The sequence below is a fragment of the Lichenostomus cassidix genome, chromosome 3, assembly GCF_008360975.1.
Source record: "Lichenostomus cassidix isolate B80296 chromosome 3, HeHo_3.0, whole genome shotgun sequence".
Classification (NCBI taxonomy): Eukaryota; Metazoa; Chordata; class Aves; order Passeriformes; family Meliphagidae; genus Lichenostomus; species Lichenostomus cassidix.
This window is the reverse complement of record NC_139483.1, coordinates 36429340-36447807: the sequence shown is the minus strand read 5'-3', so window position 1 is coordinate 36447807 and position 18468 is coordinate 36429340. Positions and strand designations below refer to the sequence as shown.

Genomic DNA, 18468 nt, shown 5'->3' with positions numbered 1-18468 from the left:
TGTACTAGTGCAGGTGATTGCATAAAAGGTCCCTTGCAGGCAGAACTATTCAGATTAATTGCTACTCGTATTGTAGACATATTGTTGTACTCAGAATGGCTGCTAAGCCTGAGTACAGAAAGTCACTACTGTATTGATGACCTATCACTGTTTCTCTTTGGGTATGGTATTTGTTGCTTTGGGGAGTTCCAGCACACAAAAGAAGGTGTAGAAATGTGAATTGCTGTCAGTCTCCAGTGCATCAGCTTTGAGAAGTGTTAATGCATACCTGTATAGCATAAACAGCAATGTGCTCCACTTACATGTGAAAACATATATATAAGTGAAAGTGTAAGAATAAAAAAAATCCTGTGAATTGTAGAAGCTGTCAGTTGCACGTTGCTAGATTGGGGTGTCTGTGTTGTCAGAAGCTTCTGAACCCCTTCCTGGCAAGCTGGATGTGTTGGTGTTACTGCCATTTTATGTCAGCATGAAACACAGATTTTCAGCCCAGTTTAACACTTGCAACCAAGTTTGTTGTTGACTAAAACATACAGTCCATTGCCAGGTTAAATTAAAAATTGCTTTCTGGATATACAGAACTGTTCATGATGTAATTTCCTTGGAATGTCAGAATTATCATATCTAGTCAAGACTTTCTTTCTATTATTTAGTAAACTGAATCGAGATTCATTGCTTTGACTCTTGGTTTCTAAAGCAATAGGAAGTTCAAAAGCTGTTTCAGATGGTACAATTCATACTTCTGTGCTTAGGTGTCTTAAATATTGCAATGATTAATATCATCAGCGTGTATCAACTACACTTTTATTCTTGATATTTGATTAAATGTATTCTACTTTGCTTCTGCATTTGCATTTTTTTCTGTCGTATAATCGTGTATGTATATGTATTTGTTGTGGAAACACAAGAAGAACTGTTGAGTATTTGAGGTGTTTGGGTTCCTGTGCTAAGCTGTCTGGGTTTTTTGCAGAAGAAGCCTAATCCTAATAAAACTGGGGTGCTAGTGAAGTACTAACTGCTGGCATTTATGTTGCATCTGTAATTTCAGAGTTAACATCACATATGAGCAAATTAACTAACTCTTGTTTTGTAGATTTATGGATTTGCATGCAAAATAAGAAAAATTCTACTCAGCTGATGCTTTAAAGTTATTTCATTTTAGAGTAACATAGAATTTCTAGTAAAACCATTTTGTCCTTCCGTTGTTCGTAAATTACTTTTGAACTTACTGGCCCAAGGTACTATAGAAGAATCTGGAGGTCAGGAAGAAGAACTGATGATGTTCCAGATAATGAGATTATAGAGGACATGAGAAAAGCTGCAGTAATTGCAGGAGTATGGGGCATGGATATAGGAAATACTCCAGGACAGCAAAGTTTATTGGTTTCACAGCTCATAGAACAACTAGATTTAGCTTGACAGCTACCTTAGAATCTCAGACAGCCTATACAAAGCATAACTGAGAATGTGAAAGCTGTGTTTGTTTTCCTGTTTGGAGAGAAGGAAATATCTTTCCTGGCAGCTGAAACTTGTAAAAAATAAATGAAGCTGGAATGGACAGATGTTAAAGAGAAATTATTATAAGAAAGAAAGTGCCAAGTTGAGATCTTAAATAAATAATTTTATATCAACAAAAACAATAAAAAAATTTTAGGAGGGATAGAAGTGAAGTATGTGTGGAGACATTTAATTGTACCGCAGATAAGTGTTTTGTCCTTGAAAAAAGAAAGGAAGATTACACACTGATTCCACTGTGCATGGGGGAGATCAGTATCTAAGCTAGTGACTAAGGGACAAGCAGTGAAATTAGAGCCATGGTAAGCAAAGATTGGTAATGACTGGTTGAAGAATGAGACATGCAAATTTGAATCTCATAAAAAGGAATTAGAGCAATAAGCTGATTCCTAAAAGCATAGCAAATGATGTCACTTTAAGGGTGCTAAACATTCTGAAGAATGATGAGGAGCTCCTTGCTGATTACAGTTCACTTTGGAATGAGTAGGAGTAATTAATTAATATAGACCCAAAACCAGGAATTTTTTCAGAGGGTTGTCATGAGTATAAGAGAATGGTGGAAAGATCTTCTTGTAGCAATCCTAAAATGGAAAGAAGAACAGAATCATAATCAAGTCACCAAGAGAATAAACAGGAGGTAGCTGCATATCAGGGACTGTGAAGTGTTCTAACAGGAGGTGGCTGCTTACAGTATTGTCATTGCCTCCAAGAATGGCAAAATAAGTTAACAAAGCTCCTGGTAGCAAAGTATGTAATATGTATTGATATACAATTTTGCTCAATGCAAGCAATTTGAAATTTACTACTGCTAATAACAGTAGTATTATATTAGCACAGACTTCTTTTTTCTTGGAGAGCTCAAAGTCCTCATGTATGAAGAAGCTCTTTGCAAACAGTTTATAGGAGAGATTCCCTGCCTTGCAGAACTTACAGTGTAAATGAATAAAGCAGACAAATGATGTGATGGGAATCAGTAGCTTAGCTTGTCCGCAGTCAGTAGCAAAACAGGGATAGAATTAAATCTTGTTTTCCAGTCTTGTACCATTTCTTTTTGTCAAGTGTTTCCTCTATGAGGTAAAGCTAGAAAATATTGTTCTTTGAAACAGAAAAAGCCTAGGCATGTGATAAGTAGCAGGACTTGTTAGCTTTGTGCTAACAGCAGTGCTCCCCTGGGACAGTCTCTGAGTCAGTGTTTGCTTGCATTTGACTGCAGCATAGGCTTGAAGCATGGAGCATAAGTTTCACATGAATTTGGCTTTGACTGCATCCATCCATATAGGTACTTGCCTAAACTAATTCATACATATATTCAAGAAACAAACAAGCACAACTAGAAGTTATTGTTAAACAGTGGTTTGTGTGCTCATAAACATAACTGAAAATGAGTAAAAAGGAATGGCACAACTGCAGTAGCAACGTAGATGATCATCTATGCAGAGGAGGGAAAAGAAGTGATAGGGGAGAAATGGTGCTGGTTTTTAGCAGAACAGGTATTTGAACAATGGAATATTGCAGTTCATCAAAGAAGGACCTTGTGTACGTAAATGTATGGCAACTTTCTTGCTCTCTAAGCACAGCCCAGTACAACAGAACTTCCAATAGCTCTTATATATTTCATTTCCATTGCATTTCATTAAAATGTTTCATTTTACTGACGGTTCGAAGAAGAAACCAGGTGAGACAGTGCAAAATGTGTCCCTAACGAGCAAACCACCCCCCCCCACCATGTTTAGTTATAAACTACTGAATGCTAAGATTAAATTGGGTCTTTTGACACAGTTACTGCCTTGTGTTACAATCTACAGTTTTATATGTAGGATAACAAATCACTCACAGAAACAACTTTGATATTCAGCAGTTTTGTGGGTTACAGAATACTGTTGAGCGAATATTTGCATACTCAAATGCTGTTTGTAGAGAATTGCCCATAGACATACTGACTGAATCAATCATCATATGTGAAATTCAAAGAGAGAAAATAATTTCGTGTGTGTGTGTGTTTAAATCAGTATTTTTGGTCAATATTTGATTGATCTGTGGGTATTTTCTTTCTTGTAAAGCTGGAAAAGATTTCTAGATGTAGCTAGGTTTTGGTACCTAGGTGAATTCTGTATTGTCTGCTGAGTCTGGTTCATGGAACAGGGATGCTGGTGCCAGTATTCTTATAGGAGTCTTACTGACTCATAATATTTCTGTGTGATGTGTGCTGGCCTTTCAGATTAATTTCTCAATTTTTAAATATGAGTTTATTTTGTTTTCCCCATTGCTGACAGTTTCAGTAAGTTTTTAATCTAAGGAATTAATTTTTATTCCATGTATGGTTGTCATTACTTTCTCATATGTGAAAATATGTTCAGGCAACAGATGAATTTTACTAAAACTTCATTTCTCTTAGGCAGTTAAAATTCACTGTATGGAGGCCATTAAATGAATTTTGCAAAATTCGTTTTTGAAAGAGCATTTCAAAAGAGCATTTGAAAGAGCTCTGTATGAGTCTGGTAGAGAAACTGCAATATTGTTTGCATGAAATAGAGTATGCTTCTAAGACACTCCTCTGGCAAAACACTCTAGTTTCTTTCAAGACATATATAGCCTTTCAGAATGAAATTATCTTGAAAATTGCCCCAGTATTAGATGTGCCTTTTGTTTTCTACCTACATACTTGCATTAGGCAGACACTTGTTGCATCTTTTCCACTTGTCGTAAGTATAACCCAATTCATATGTTTGCAATGCTGTCCGTTTTATAATTGGGATCCATCTTTAGATTGCAGGACAGAAAAAGTGTAAGTAAAAACCTAAAAAAAGCTGTAATTGTTGAAGTGGTAGCAGTGAGTAATAACTTTTATGAGATTCTAAATGGTACTAAAGAAATGTCAGCCCACATCTTTCATTCATCACCTTTCTAAATTGCTTTGGTGAAAAAATATTTAGTATACAGAATATCATTACCAAATACTGTAGCTAAATAAGTGTAAGATCAAGGATAGTAGGGACATTTCCTTCCTTCTTCCTTCCTTTTCCTCAAAGGAAAAACATAACATTCATTGTTTTACTAGACTGCATTTATAAGGAAGGATCAATAGAGGCTACGTACTTTATAATTCATAACTAAAATAGAACAATAACTTGAAAATATTTGTATTGTCTCAAAGAATAAGCAAAAATTAGGGTTTATTTAACATTTTACATAGTGAAATCATTGGATTAAGAAATGGGAAATTGGGACAGAGTGTCTGTGAAATTTTTTTCAAATTGAACATGGTGTGTCGGGAAAATAAAATTGGAAAGGAAGAATGGAAAGTTCAGTGTTGGAAATTTTTTTAAAATAGCAGATAGCATATAAAATATATCTCCTCAATAGAAAGATAGGATGTAGTTCCTTGCCATTATTTCTTTACTTTTGTTTTTATTCTACTTATATAAATATTTGCAGCTCTGATTCTCTGAAATATCATCTGTAATACATTTATGTTTGTAATTATCAAGGTCACATTGCTATTTAATAAACCATTCTGGATTTGTTTATTTTCTTTTTTTCCTTTTCAAGCTTTTTCACTAATTGTAGATGAAAATGTGGGAGGGAAATTTAAATGCTTCATATCTGGCTACAGTTTTCATTGCAGATCAACCTCCATACTCTAGGGGTTATGCAGAATTGTTTCTGTGAGGCATGGCTTTGATGGGTGATGGGAGAAGAAATGAAAAAAAAATGTTGCATTATGACAGCAAAGGCCCCATTAAAGTAAATAAAATCGGTCATCCTAAAGAAAATAACAACAGTACAGGCTTAAAGAGAAAGAAGACACTTATTTTAGGAGTTATTGAAGCAAATGTATTTATGTAGTTCCTTATGTATCCTTGGAGCAACACTCAATGCATTTAAAATTCCTAGAAGCCTTCTTATGAACTCTAAAAGCCTGTTGAAAAAATGAAAGTAAAGTGTTTAAAAAAAAAAAAACAGTAATAAGGAATACAGTAGAGCAATGCAATTTTGTCTCCTCATTTAGACTAAATAAAGGAGCAAAAGTACCTGTTCCACAAATGAACCCTTTTCCTCATATACATAGCAGGTTGTTACTTCATTTTTTTCAGATAAAACATTGGTTCCATTGATGTAATGAAAATTCTGCCATTGACTTTCCATGAGCCAGCATTCTCCCCTTCACTTTCTCTCCATCTCATTTTCCCTTTCACTTACTCTCTCCCTCTTCTTCTCTCTCTCCATTTTTCTCTTACAAACTCACAAAATCCTTGGTGTCCTGGGGAAGCTTCTCAGCTGGTGTGAAATGGTATAACTTCCATCCATAGAGGATGTGATTCCCATTCCTGTGGAGTCCAGTTTTCAGTGCTGCTCCTGAATGAACTGATCAGTGTTTTTCTCACTTGTATTGCTTTTCTTATTATTAGTTTTCTGCAGTTCAAGCCACTTTTCCTGCTTCCATTTCTGCTTTTCCCAATCAATTCCAGGTCTTGAAATCCTGTTGTCCAACATTTGTTGCCCATTAAATCACCTTAGGAAACTAATTGTCCTTTCTAATCTTTCCCTTTCTCAGTCTAAGAAATAATGGGGAGAGAATGACAAAACTAATTTGCCTTGCTGATCTACTCTATCTGCTAATGATTGGAAATTTCCTTCTACCTATGGTTTCTGTCTTTTATTGGGTGATGTGCTTCTGTATAATCTGTTGACCTTCTTGTTTTCTGATCTCCTTGTAGGCAACCAAGGTATCTATGTGTGATAATGTATAAAAGCTCATCACCTCATTTTAGGTAATTTTGAAAAGGTGGGCAAATGTTGGCAGATTTTGGTTGATGCGGTTAAACTTCTCATGAAGAGATGTAAAAAAACCCCAGTTTCTATTTTTATGGTAGAACTAAATAATGAAATATCTTTAAACTGCAAAAACATTTCTAATACCGTTTTTCCCTATTAACTATTTGACATAAAACAGTACGATGGAAACACATAAAAGTTTTATTGTCATATATTTGGTATGCGTGATATAGCAGAGCTCTGACTTCATGATTTGTTTCTTATACAACTCATCCCAAATTATCCTATAAAATATTTTTACTGTTCTACCTTGCCATCTTTAACATAGCAATCTATTCATTTGTATATTTCATGGTATGCAGCGAATTGTGTGTACAAAACAAATGAATGCAAGTATGTTTAAGGAAAGAAAATAGTAGCTGCTCACCTCTTTAACCAATATCATATAACCTTTATTCCTGCCTTATTTTCATTACCCTAGGTAGTAATTTTGGGTCTTTGTTTACTATTTATCTTGTAGCAGTGTGTTTATTACTACAGTTTAAGCACATCTAATTTAAAGTGTCAGAGCTTCAGGAAAGGAAGAAACAATCCAATTTTAAAGCATCTTAATGTTTCTACTGTCAGACTTTTATAGTAAAAATGTCTCAAAGACCATAAATGGCAATAAATAAGTTAAAGTGACCAGTTGAGTATATATAATTGGACACATTATTTTTTATGAAAGTGTCCCTCTTTCTTTATAAATAGTAAAATCTGCAGTGCCTTTCTTCTAAGTGTACAAAGATGTTTAACTTTATCATACTGGTGTAATTTTTGTTTCTGGTCATGAAGTAGTAGTGGAAGCTTCTGTTAGTTTTCTAAAAATAATGTTGTAATTTTTTGTGTTATGACAAAAAAAGAAAGTGGGGAAGTGGTGCAACAACACAGCACAATAACAAGGGGAAGAAAGGATAGGCCATGCTGAGTATCAGAAGTCTAGAAGAATTGTGGGAATTTCAGATAAAAAGGTTTCAGGTAAACCTGAAAGATTGGACGGAGAGCGTTCTGTTTAATTACATGGTATTTACTATATGTGGTGGAGATTAGATGAGCAGCCAAAAATAATATTATATGACAGGGCTGATGAAGTATCTGAGATTGTCCTACTACACAGGAAAGCAAGAGATAAAGTGAAGGGTGAGATATACTATAGATGCCTGCAAAAGCAAGGAAACCAAAGGAATTGAATTTCAAAAATATGTGAATTGACAGCAACCACTGGTAATCCCATATCTAAAACAGAAAAAACGAAACAGTAAATTTTCAATGAGTCATTTGCACTTTAAGACTATTTGTGGAGGGTATAAAGAAGTGCATTCGAGGTCTGACACCTAAAATAGCAGAGATGAACATGTTATCACTTTTAAAAGAGATGTGTTGCATTACAGAAATCAACCTTATGTTGTAGAATCACTTAGTGGGTCGTCAGAATCAAGTGATTCTTTAAGCCTATCATCAGATAAGATTAAATACTTTTACCTTCCAAAATTTTAATTTTTTAAAAAAAAATTAAAAGGTCTAGAAACTTATTAAGTATATTTTTAAAGAAATTAAAATAGAAATCCAAACTGAAGAGAAATAATCCATACAAGTCCATTGTCTAGGAAACCCATTTAGGAAATACTCCAGCTCATTTGCCTGGCTTGAGTTATGCACTGAATGCATTACCTACAACAATAAGTTGAAAAAAAATTTAAACTTGCTCAGCATACTCAATATTTATTACCATTTTTATTGAAGGCAGATACTGGGAATTGTTATCCTACAATCCAGCAAGGCAACTGAAGAACTATGTAGTGCAGAAGTGCATGCAATTCTAAATACCTTTTAGGAAATGAGATTTGGGGAGGTTGAACCGGTTGCTGTTGATTTGGTGGGATATATTTTCAACCAGAAATGTTGGCCATATAAGCACTATTCAGCCAAGTGAGCATTTAGCCCTATTTCTATGAATTAGAGCTATGAGTTCTGATTTCAGAAGAGTGGAGAAACTGGATGCAGTAGCACATAACAGTATTAGTACCTACACTATATGCCTGCAATGATTTGTGCACTTGCTTTTCAGCAGACCATTCTGTAAATGCCATCCTTTATCACTGCAGAGGTAATAAAAGCAGCATCCCCAGAAGTGTTCATTTCCAATGGAATTCATTGCAGATCTCATCTACTTAAGTGAATGCAAATGAAAGCTCTCTCTCCTGCTTCTCTGAAGGACTGATGCATTTCTGACTTGTGAGCAATGCTCAGTGTCAATCTCCGGAAACAAATGGAGGAAGATTGACACAGAATGGGTTCATGCCTCAAGTAGCCACAGGATTTAATCTCCTTGCATCTCTGGGTGTATATGTGTCAGTCATAAAGCAATCTTTGAATTACTTATCTCTTGACATATTTCAAATCTCTCAGAAATGTTATTTTTCTATTAAAAAGAAGGATTGACTTTGCGAGGCCCCAGTGGGCTTTAGAAAATATTGAAAAAATTGCTATCAATAAATAAATGAAATATAGAACTGGAGAGACAGCTCATTTTGTTCACATTTATGGACACTTTCATATGTTCTGTTGTTTCTCTGCATTAGAAACATGCTACTTCCATTGTAAGGTAATTTAGTGTGATGTATTGTGTATTTATACCTTGAACTAAAAATTTAATTTTTCTAGCAGCAGAGAACAGTAACAGCCCTGCAGGATGTACACCAGTTCACTAGTTAGGCCAGTACCTGCAGTTTTAAAGTTGCACTGCACTGGAAGCTATTAGTCAGTGCCAGAGCTTCTAGTGCTGCTTACATAAGAGAAGTTGCGTTAGAGTTTTATTAAAAAAAAAAAAAAGAGTATTTGAGAGACAAAAAACCTTTCCTAAAGTGAGAGAAGGATGAGGTTTGCTTTGGAGGCTTGTTTTGCCATTGCCCACTTTGAAATCTCTTTGTGGTAGATTTGTTTGGTCCCTTTAGAAATTGTCAGCATCCAATGTGTTTTTAAAAGATGCATACTGGGGACAGCATGAGAGATCCTGTTGCTGAAGAATTGTGTGTCATGTCCTGACTTCATTACTCTACAGGAAGGAGGCTGAAATATGCTTTTTAATGCCCTTACAACTCAGTAATCCTCATACTTCTGTAACTGTATGTTGTTTTGAAGAAGACTGCTTCCATTTTCTTGAGCAAAATGTTATTTAAAGACAACATGACATATTTGGCTGTGTTAGGCTGGAAGCTTCCTGCAAGAGTCAAAAGACACTTGTGACATTCACTTGTATTTCTTATAGAAATGTATTTATAGTAATTTTTTCACCATTTTTCATTGTGTTAGTAATGTACATCCATGTGATTTGGTTTTATTGGAGTGCATTAATTGATTTGCAGCCCCTCATCCTGGAATGTGAGCCAATGATTTTGAGCTGGAAGAGGTGCTACAGCCTGCTGCTGTGAGTCCAAGCAATATGCAGTTCAATCTGCCAGTATTGCTGCTTTTGAATTTTAGTCTACTCTTATGTAGACTATGTTAGAGATTCTTTCTAGTTCTTTCTTGTGAAGTCAAGGTAAACTGACTGTGTAAGAAGAAGTATTCTTTCTGCCCACCCTGCTTATTCACTTCTTATTCAAACTTTGTTTGTTTGTTTTTGTTGTTTTCAGTTGCATTTGTTGTAGTCAATATTTCCTCCAATGCAGAGTTCAGCTTGATGATTTGAGGTCTCACAGACCAGTGTTTTAGAGACTTCCTATCCTGGAACTGAATTTGTATGAGTTAAATTTGCATTGTTTTGTTTCAAACTTCCATTTAAACTTCTGGGATTTGATGTTTTTGTTAGTTCTATACTTTACCTCTTCTTCAGTTTATTCGCTTTTATGTAAGAAAGGTCAAGTGCTGCACGTAAAGAAATGTTTGCTTTTTTAACAGACTGTTTGGGGAAGAACCGTGGTGCTGTTCTTCCCTCCTGCCTAGAGCAGTCTTCCTTTTCGGTTCACTGGGAAGATGTGCATTTTGTTATGCAATATGGGACTGGATAATACATAAAGCTTGCTCACAGTTAATTTTCAGCCGCTAGTTTGGAAACCATAAAACTGGAAAGCAAAGGCATATGCTAATGATGATTGCATACATTAGGATGCCCATAAAGTGACCCTGCTTTGGCAATGGAGTTGGACTGGATCTCCAGAGGTCCCTTCCAACCCTAACAATTCTGTGATTGCTTGAAGTTAGTTTGAAAAAGCCAAACAAACCAAGACTTTTTCTTGTCATTGAAAACCCCCCTCCTCCCCCAGCTTTGTTAGTTTTAGAATTCAAAGTTACATTTGGACTTTCATGGTTTGTAAGCGCTTCTACTTAACTCTATTCTGTATTTCCTGTCTTCCCTAACCCATGAACACTAAAGATTACCACAGAGAAATTTGTTACTTGTACAATAAGAAAACCCTCTGAAAATATCTTATTACAAAGTGATACAGAAAAATACAATTACATAGTCTTGTATGATAGTGATTTAATTGCAACTGCAGATTAGTTTCAGTTTCAGATAACTATTAAAGGTGGCAGCCCTTTATATTTTTCTTTAGAGGATGCCATACTTTCAGAATCATGTGTATGTCCAGACAGTATATATAATTTTCTGAGCATTTTAGTGTGTGGTTCACTTGTGGTTTGGGTTTTAGGCAAATGTATCAAATTTCATAACCATAAGCACTTTTTATGTTCTATATAGCCTGCTTGTGTTGAATGTACAGTGTGTGTAATATGATTTCTAGTCTTTCTAGCTCCCAATACAATGTTAGCCCTCAAGCCACTGTTTCATTTGCCCTGCTGTAGGTATTTGGAAGATTTAGGAGGGAACTTTCCTTGTAAGTTATTAATATTTACTGGTGTTTTTATTCACAGTAAGTGTATATCTTAACTGCATCTCTTATGTACTGTTCAGATTTTGAATAATTTGGGCATCTGCATTAGTGTTGATAAAATGCTTTCCAAAATGGTTAAACATGTCATTCTGATTATTACTATTCATAAAATATTCTGGTTTTGTTTTAAGTCTTTTTATATATTACAGGTTCTGATAATATCAGCCTAGTCGTTTCAATTTCTTTTTATGTTCCAGAAACTAATGGTGTTCAAATTCTGGATGAGCAGAAAAAACCCAAGGCCATTAGGTAGGAGTTGCATTGCTTGAGATTGGAGGCACTCATTTCCCCATCCTTCCATTTTATGCTCATTTTCAATTGCTAGCAGTTTTCAAGACAAGAAGGCATGGAATCAAGCTGTAGAATATAATATCTTGGCTTTTTCTAAGGTTTGCTACGTAACTGAGCACCAAATGAACACAATCTCTGTATTTTCCAGACACAAGTAGCATGAAATTAATCTGGGAGCACCTATATTTGCTCAAATATTTCTTTGAAATATGGTTTAACAGAAAAGAGCACTTGTTCAAAATAAGTGTATCAAGACAGAGAATTATCTAGGAATATCTGGAATTCAAAGTGGTTAACACCTGAAACATCAGTCAGCTCATGCTTCTGTCATACCAAAACAGAAGCAGAAAGTCATCACATCACAGTGGCATCTCCTTTCCATGCTCTGGAAAGCCTAGGAACCTCTGAGAGATTTATCTTATGGAGACAATCGTTGCTAGATCTGCAGAGAGGGAAGGAACCTCAAAGCATGCCCTGATTTATCCCATTTTTGTTGATAGAGCGATTATCTTTGCAATGTGAGGAAATAGCAGACAGTAGTATATTTTCCCTCCTAACAACAACCATAAAATTAAAAATAAATTTTAATTTAATGGATTTTAAATAGTTTTAAACAGAATTGAGCAGAAAAAAAATAGGTTCTTGCTTAGCTTGAAATGTCCTTTTTTTTCCCCAAAGAAGACTCCAGTTAATCAACAGTTTCTGGATGTAAAAAGTGTTATTTTAGCCAATTTCAAGGTACTACAGGCTAATGCTTTTTTAGCATGTTTTGATGCAAATTTCTAATGCATAAGTACTAAGACTAGGAAATGACTAGTTCAGAAAATAGTGAAATTTATGAAACATAAATGAGATTGGTATGTCTCAGTTACAAACAAACAAACATAATTTGTTACTACATGTTTGCTGCTCTTTCTTGAACTAATGAACATCAGCTAAATTGCTGGCCTCAGTCACTTGTTTCATAATCCAACCACCCTCCACACAAAGACACTCCTCAATTGCTTATACTACTTTCTGTCTTCATTTTCAGCATGATATATTACTTTTCACTTATTTACTAGTTCATTGAACTTGTTAATTTCAAACAAATATTGTCTCAACTTCATCTTGGCAAAATACCTCCATAATTTACACTATTTATTTTACTTCTGCCTATGTTGGAAGTGTTGGGTGAGTTTTTTAGCTGAATTAATTAAAAGAAGAAATATGAAGAACATGCAAACTTTAGGAAGCCTTTGAAAAGCCTATTAAATCACCAAGATAACTGCATGAGCTATTGTAATATTATGTTCCATGGCAATATACATACAATAGGTTTTATCTGGATGTCATTTTTTCAGATAGTTGTGTCATTCCTTGTGACAACTTTGCTATTTTTCTTCAGGTTAGGTAACAGGGACCTTCACGTCACAATATTGAAGTGTCTTTTTGGAAAAAGCTGAAAAGTCCTGATTATTCTTTCTGAAAATATGTGGGTTTTTAAAAAAATATCTCACAGTCACTGAACACATCTGGCATTGTCTCCATTGGGTATTTCTCTGCAGAAAGAAAAACTGTCATATTTTTTAAGTCCTGCTGCCATATTTGGTTTGTAAACTATATCAGGAAAAGAAATATATACTTAGATATTAATTTATATTTGGATATGATTCAAAGACAATGGAATTTAATAGGTTTCATACCCACTACTGCCACAGGCTACATGCATAGTCTTCTTCCATATAAGGAAGTGTTGTTTTGTTGGCTTGTCTCACTTTTGAGATGGTTGAAACATAACTATAAAACCTTAGAAGCTTAACAAAACAAAAAAAATCACGTGGGAACTTGACTTGATATTAGCATATTTGGTAGTTTTTTGGTTTTTTTTTTTTTTCTGAGTAAATAGACTCTATTTTGCTAGTAAATAGACAGTATTATTGAAATACGAATCTTAGAGCAAACTACCAAAGTTCAGGATCTGGAGAAAAGACCAAACTCAGCCTTGAATTGAAAGTGATGGGGAAGACAGAAGATAACTGAAATTCCTGCTCCTTCTTGTGATTCCATTCCGACCCTTTTTCTTTGTTAAATCAAAGGGAAAAAAGAAAAGAAATCTGATGCTGCCAGATTTCTTGAGAAGGTCACAGTAGGTATCTGCTTACTTTAGACACTTCTGGAGCATATAGTAATCACTCTTAATATTTGCCCTTTGCTAAATAAAAATAAATAAATATTTTATTTTTATATTAATTGATGGAAAGCACTCTCTTTATCCAATATTAAAGTCTAACTTCCTAAGTAACTTACCCTTGGAGCTTGTTCCCTTTTCAATTAAGAGAAGAAAGACATCCACCAAAAAATAAAATATTTTTCAGGCTTCAATTCCCATGCCCAGCAACACAAATCACGAGTTAAAATTTTAGTAGACTAACAAGTGCTTTTGTTCTTTTAAGTAGGTAACTAAATGCAAGAGCTAAATATAGATTAAGATGATTTTGTTGTGACTATACTGGAGGCTCTTTGACCCACTTCAATAGAGTTTGCTCTTAAAAATTCTTGCACTGAGCTCTGGTCTCTGGAGCTCGTGTTGCCTCTTTTCTCTGGGCCCTAATTCCCCAGGCTTGCCTTGGCAGATTTCATTCCATCCTGTCTCTCTTCCTACCTCAACCTTGGTTTCATTCCATCCTGTCTCTCTTCCTACCTCAACCTGGCCAATCAGCACTTGCTGTTCTTATGCCCTCACTGTTCAGGTCCCTGGAGTTTGTGGATTTGTGCCAAATATTTTACCAGTTTGTCACAATGAATGTGTTTATATTATGTAATTATGAAATTGCTTACTTTTTTTGGTTCAGCATAAACTATTCCTCATTAGACAATCATTAGAAAATACACATAATTTTTTTAGTTTAAGTGCTAAATGTCTTTCTGTAACAGTGTTGGATATTGTTTGTATGGTATAATATGGTTATTTAGTCTGTGATTTCTAATAGCAGGCATTAACACTGATTAGTATCAATTATTTCTTCGTTATTAGCAAATGTCAGGGAATAGAAATGTATTCCTCTGTGTTCCCCAGTAAAACACATTCTAATGCATGCAAAAATGCTATTATACAAACATTTGCAATTTCCAAATATATTTTAAGAAAAAAAATTTGATGCTATATCTTGTTATTTTCATAGTGAATTTCCATACCTTGCAAGATGCTGGCATTACACATGGAACTCTCCAGTTCCGAAGACACTCATTATCCCTCAGGCTGGAACTCACTTAGGTATCTTGCAGATTTCAAGGACTACCACTCCCTGTATTACAGTCATGTAATACACAGTGAATGTCACTTGGTATCTTCACATGTTGAGAGCATAGAGCAGCATCCTGCTTTTTCCAGAACAGTTAGGACTCTCTCAATGAACAAACAGCTTAATGATGTGTACAGCTACCAGCTGAGTATCCTGTGTTAGGTGAGAGGATGAAGGCAACCATGTCCTGTACCCAAGGTGCTACACTTATGAGCTCCAGGAATGCTGCCAATGGATAAACTTCAGCTTCAGAAACAGCAGATGAAGAAACAGCACCTGGAAAATTGCCAGCCTACTTTTCAGACTATTCCAATTTGAATGGTCCTCTGTTTTGGGTTTGTGCTGAGCACAGAGTTGATAATAACGAGAAGTTTTTGTTATTGCTGAGCAGGGCTTACACAGAGCTAAGACCTTTTCTGCTTTTCCTACTGCCACACTGGTGAGGAAGTTGGGGGAGCATGGGAGGCTGGGAGGAGACGCAGCCAGGACAGGTGACCCAAATTGACCAAAGGGATATTCCAGGCCACGTAACATAATGCTTAGTATATAAAGTGGGGGGGGGGAAGAAAAAGGGAGGGGAGGGACATTTAGAGTGATGGTGTTTGTTTTCCCAAGTAGCCATTGCATGTGATGAGGCCCTATTCTCCTGGAACATCTGCCTGTCGGTGGGAAGTGGTGACTTAACTCCTTGTTTTGCTTTGCTTGTGTGTGTCTTTGGCTTATTAAAGTGCCTTATCTCAACACATTAGTTTTTCCAGCTTTTACCCTTCTGATTCTCTCCCTAATCCTGCTGGTAGGGAAGTGAGTGAGCTGCAGTGTGAGGCCTGGCTGGCTGCTGGCTGGGGTTAAACCTCAACACTATTCAATGTTATTTCCATTTATAGGCCTGCAATGACTGCTTTTTGTTATTACAAGAGAGGCAAGGATTTGATTCTTCTTCATGTCTTGCTCCCTGAAGGAGTAAGTCTCTGGAACTCTGCACAAAGAATAAAAGAAAAGCCCTTTTCCTCACTCCCCATTGATTCTGCGTCCTCGTGGAAGCCATGTTGATGAATTTTCAGAAATGGAATTCCATATCCACCACACTCAAGGAAGAAAGTTTTCAACAAATTAACTTTTAGGGATCAACAGTTGAATTGTTATCGAAAATGGCAATCATCAAAACATAGTCCTTAATGTGGTTATTCTGCCTATCTTTCTTTAGTCTGTCAACTCTCCTGTTCCCTGTCTCATTCTGAGAATCTTTCTCATGGGAGCCTGCTTTGCTGGCAGGTCCTCGTATGAGTAGCTCCTACAAAGGGACTACACAACAACAGCCACTGCTAAGACAACTAAAGGTGATTAGAGCTCCATTAAAAAAAAGTGAGTAATTTTTTTGAAGTTTGGAAGTTTACAGGTGGTGGCCCTGTGCATTAGTAGGACCCCTGCCTGAAGAAGGATTGATTTGTGCTCCGAATCTGTAAAAGCCCCACAGACAGCAGATACATGGTATCAATTAAGTGTGTGCTAAAGATGTGGAATTTGTTGGACCTTTCTTGGACCACTCTGTCGAAAGGGAGAGTTTAAGAAGAGATTTTTAAATTAGTATATATTTAGTTTTATTCCTCAGACTGAGTTATTTTGAACTTTCTGGTCATTAATGGCAGGCTGGGATGTCACCGAGTCATTTTTTAGGACTCAAGTCTGCCACTTTGTCTTGACACCAACAGGAAGAGTCAGTTTACTCTTTTAGCTTTCCTGTTAAATACATTTTTACTTCCCCAGAGATTTTGATAAACCTGTTTCTCTGGTGCCTTCTTTGTTAGTGCTCTAATCAGTGTAAAGAAAGATGGTGTTTGAGTGATTATACTATTGCCAGCTGACCAACATGCTTTTGATATCTAGATCCTTGCTGCTGTATGTTCAAAGGCTAAAATGCCACCTTCTTCACTGGGCCTTCACTTTCATTTTTCAAGTACAGGAGCTGGAGGGCTTTAGGGATTAGACTACTCTTGCAGTCCCCAGTCAGGAAAGGTATGATTAATAGTAGTGATGTTTCCACTTGGCAGATCCAGATTTTCAGTGTAGTGTATGTCCATCAGGCTCTCTCTTTCATACAGCTTTCCTATTCTGCGTTGCTTACTGTGGTGGCAGTTTCTCCACCACCTCTCACAAAAGTGTATTACCAGCTGTATCTAGATATCTTATATATGTGGAGAATTTATTGGTTTTTAACACTAAGATCCATTAAGGACTTGTTTGGAGGCTCCTCTTCTGTGCATTTCTTCCCTGCCCTGGCCGTTTGAATCTGTGGTCATGGCCTCCAGCACGATGGGAGAAGAAAGCCTTTGCTGCTGGGCAATCTTTCAAGTACTTCCCACCCTTCTGCCTTCCCTGTTTTGTTTTACAGCACAGGGTCTCTATTACAGTCTCCTTTAGACCTCCAAGGTGTTATTTGAATTTCAGTTAAATTTGGAAATTAACTGCCGGTTTATTTGTTTTCCTAAGCTGTATGTTTGCAGATCTGAGATAGCCCCTCATATCTAAGGTACCAGAAAACCTCTCTTCTCATTTGTTGACAGAAGAATCCATTCTGAAAGACTTTTGCTCACATCTGTAATTCAAGAAGTACTTTCACCATGGGTGATACTTCCTGTCTAAGTGCTTAAAAAAATAGTTGTAAAGCTACAAAGATTGTTCTGTTTGTGACTACCATACCATTTCATATGGTGTTTAAGCAGAAGGGGGATTGTTTTCCATAGAAGCACTTTCCCTAGGGCCGCAGAGCTGGTACTGGGATCTTTACACTCAGGGAAGTCTAAAGCAGAGAACGGTTGCAGCATACCCTATCCTTTTATTTCAGTGAAAACTGTGCACAAAGGGCAGACCCAGCAAGGTTAAAAGAAAGGTTTAACCAGCAAGGTTAAAGGAAAGTACATACAGAGTAACTAAAAATAAAAAAGGGGGAAAAAAAAAGAGAAAAGCTACACACACACAATATAAGTGATAAACCAGCCTTACTTTATTCTTTTTTCTCAGTCCAGAAAAGTGTGACCCTAAACCACTTCACCTTAAAGGTAACCCAATTCTTTTTGTGTTTGAATTTCACATTTAACTAGGTGGGGGTTTTTTGTCTGTGGTGGATTTCTTTAAGAGAGAAGAACTCAAAATTCTGCAGTCTGTTATTCTTATGGAGTGGGTTTTCATTGAAATGAGCAGTGTCAAAGTATTTCATATTCTAAATTATGTTTTATTATTAATATGACTTGAGTAATTTCAGAGTCTAAAGTAAATCAGTTGTGACTTCCAGGGAAAGAATGAACAAATCAAAAGGACTCTACTTTTGGAAAAAAAAAATAAAGTATCAATAGAATTTGAGCTGCTTCAAAGAGAACCCATCTCTACCAGAAATAAAAAAAAAAACCTCAAAACAATCCTAAGTATTTATTCTTTGCAAGTCATCTCTGAACAGAAGAAAAGGAAGTAGGTTTTTTTTTTTGAGAAGTATCTGTTCCTACAGCTATAAAGTGGGAAATCTTAGAGTAGTTCAGGAGAAAAAGAAAAGGTTTGGTTATGCAGTGTTCTTATTTTCATCAATAAGATGTTTTGATATATGTGCTGGCTCGATGAAAGCTGCCCAACTGAGAACTTGTTTTCAGTTATGAAAATAAGATTAGATTGTTTCTTTC

General features: G+C 35.9%; 1 protein-coding gene across 2 annotated transcripts in view; it reads left to right on the top strand.

Annotated features, from left to right (window-relative positions):
- The window catches only part of PRKN (parkin RBR E3 ubiquitin protein ligase), a 681963-nt gene that overhangs the window by 127413 nt on the left and 536082 nt on the right, over window positions 1-18468 (top strand). The gene's annotated exons all lie outside the window — the stretch shown is intronic.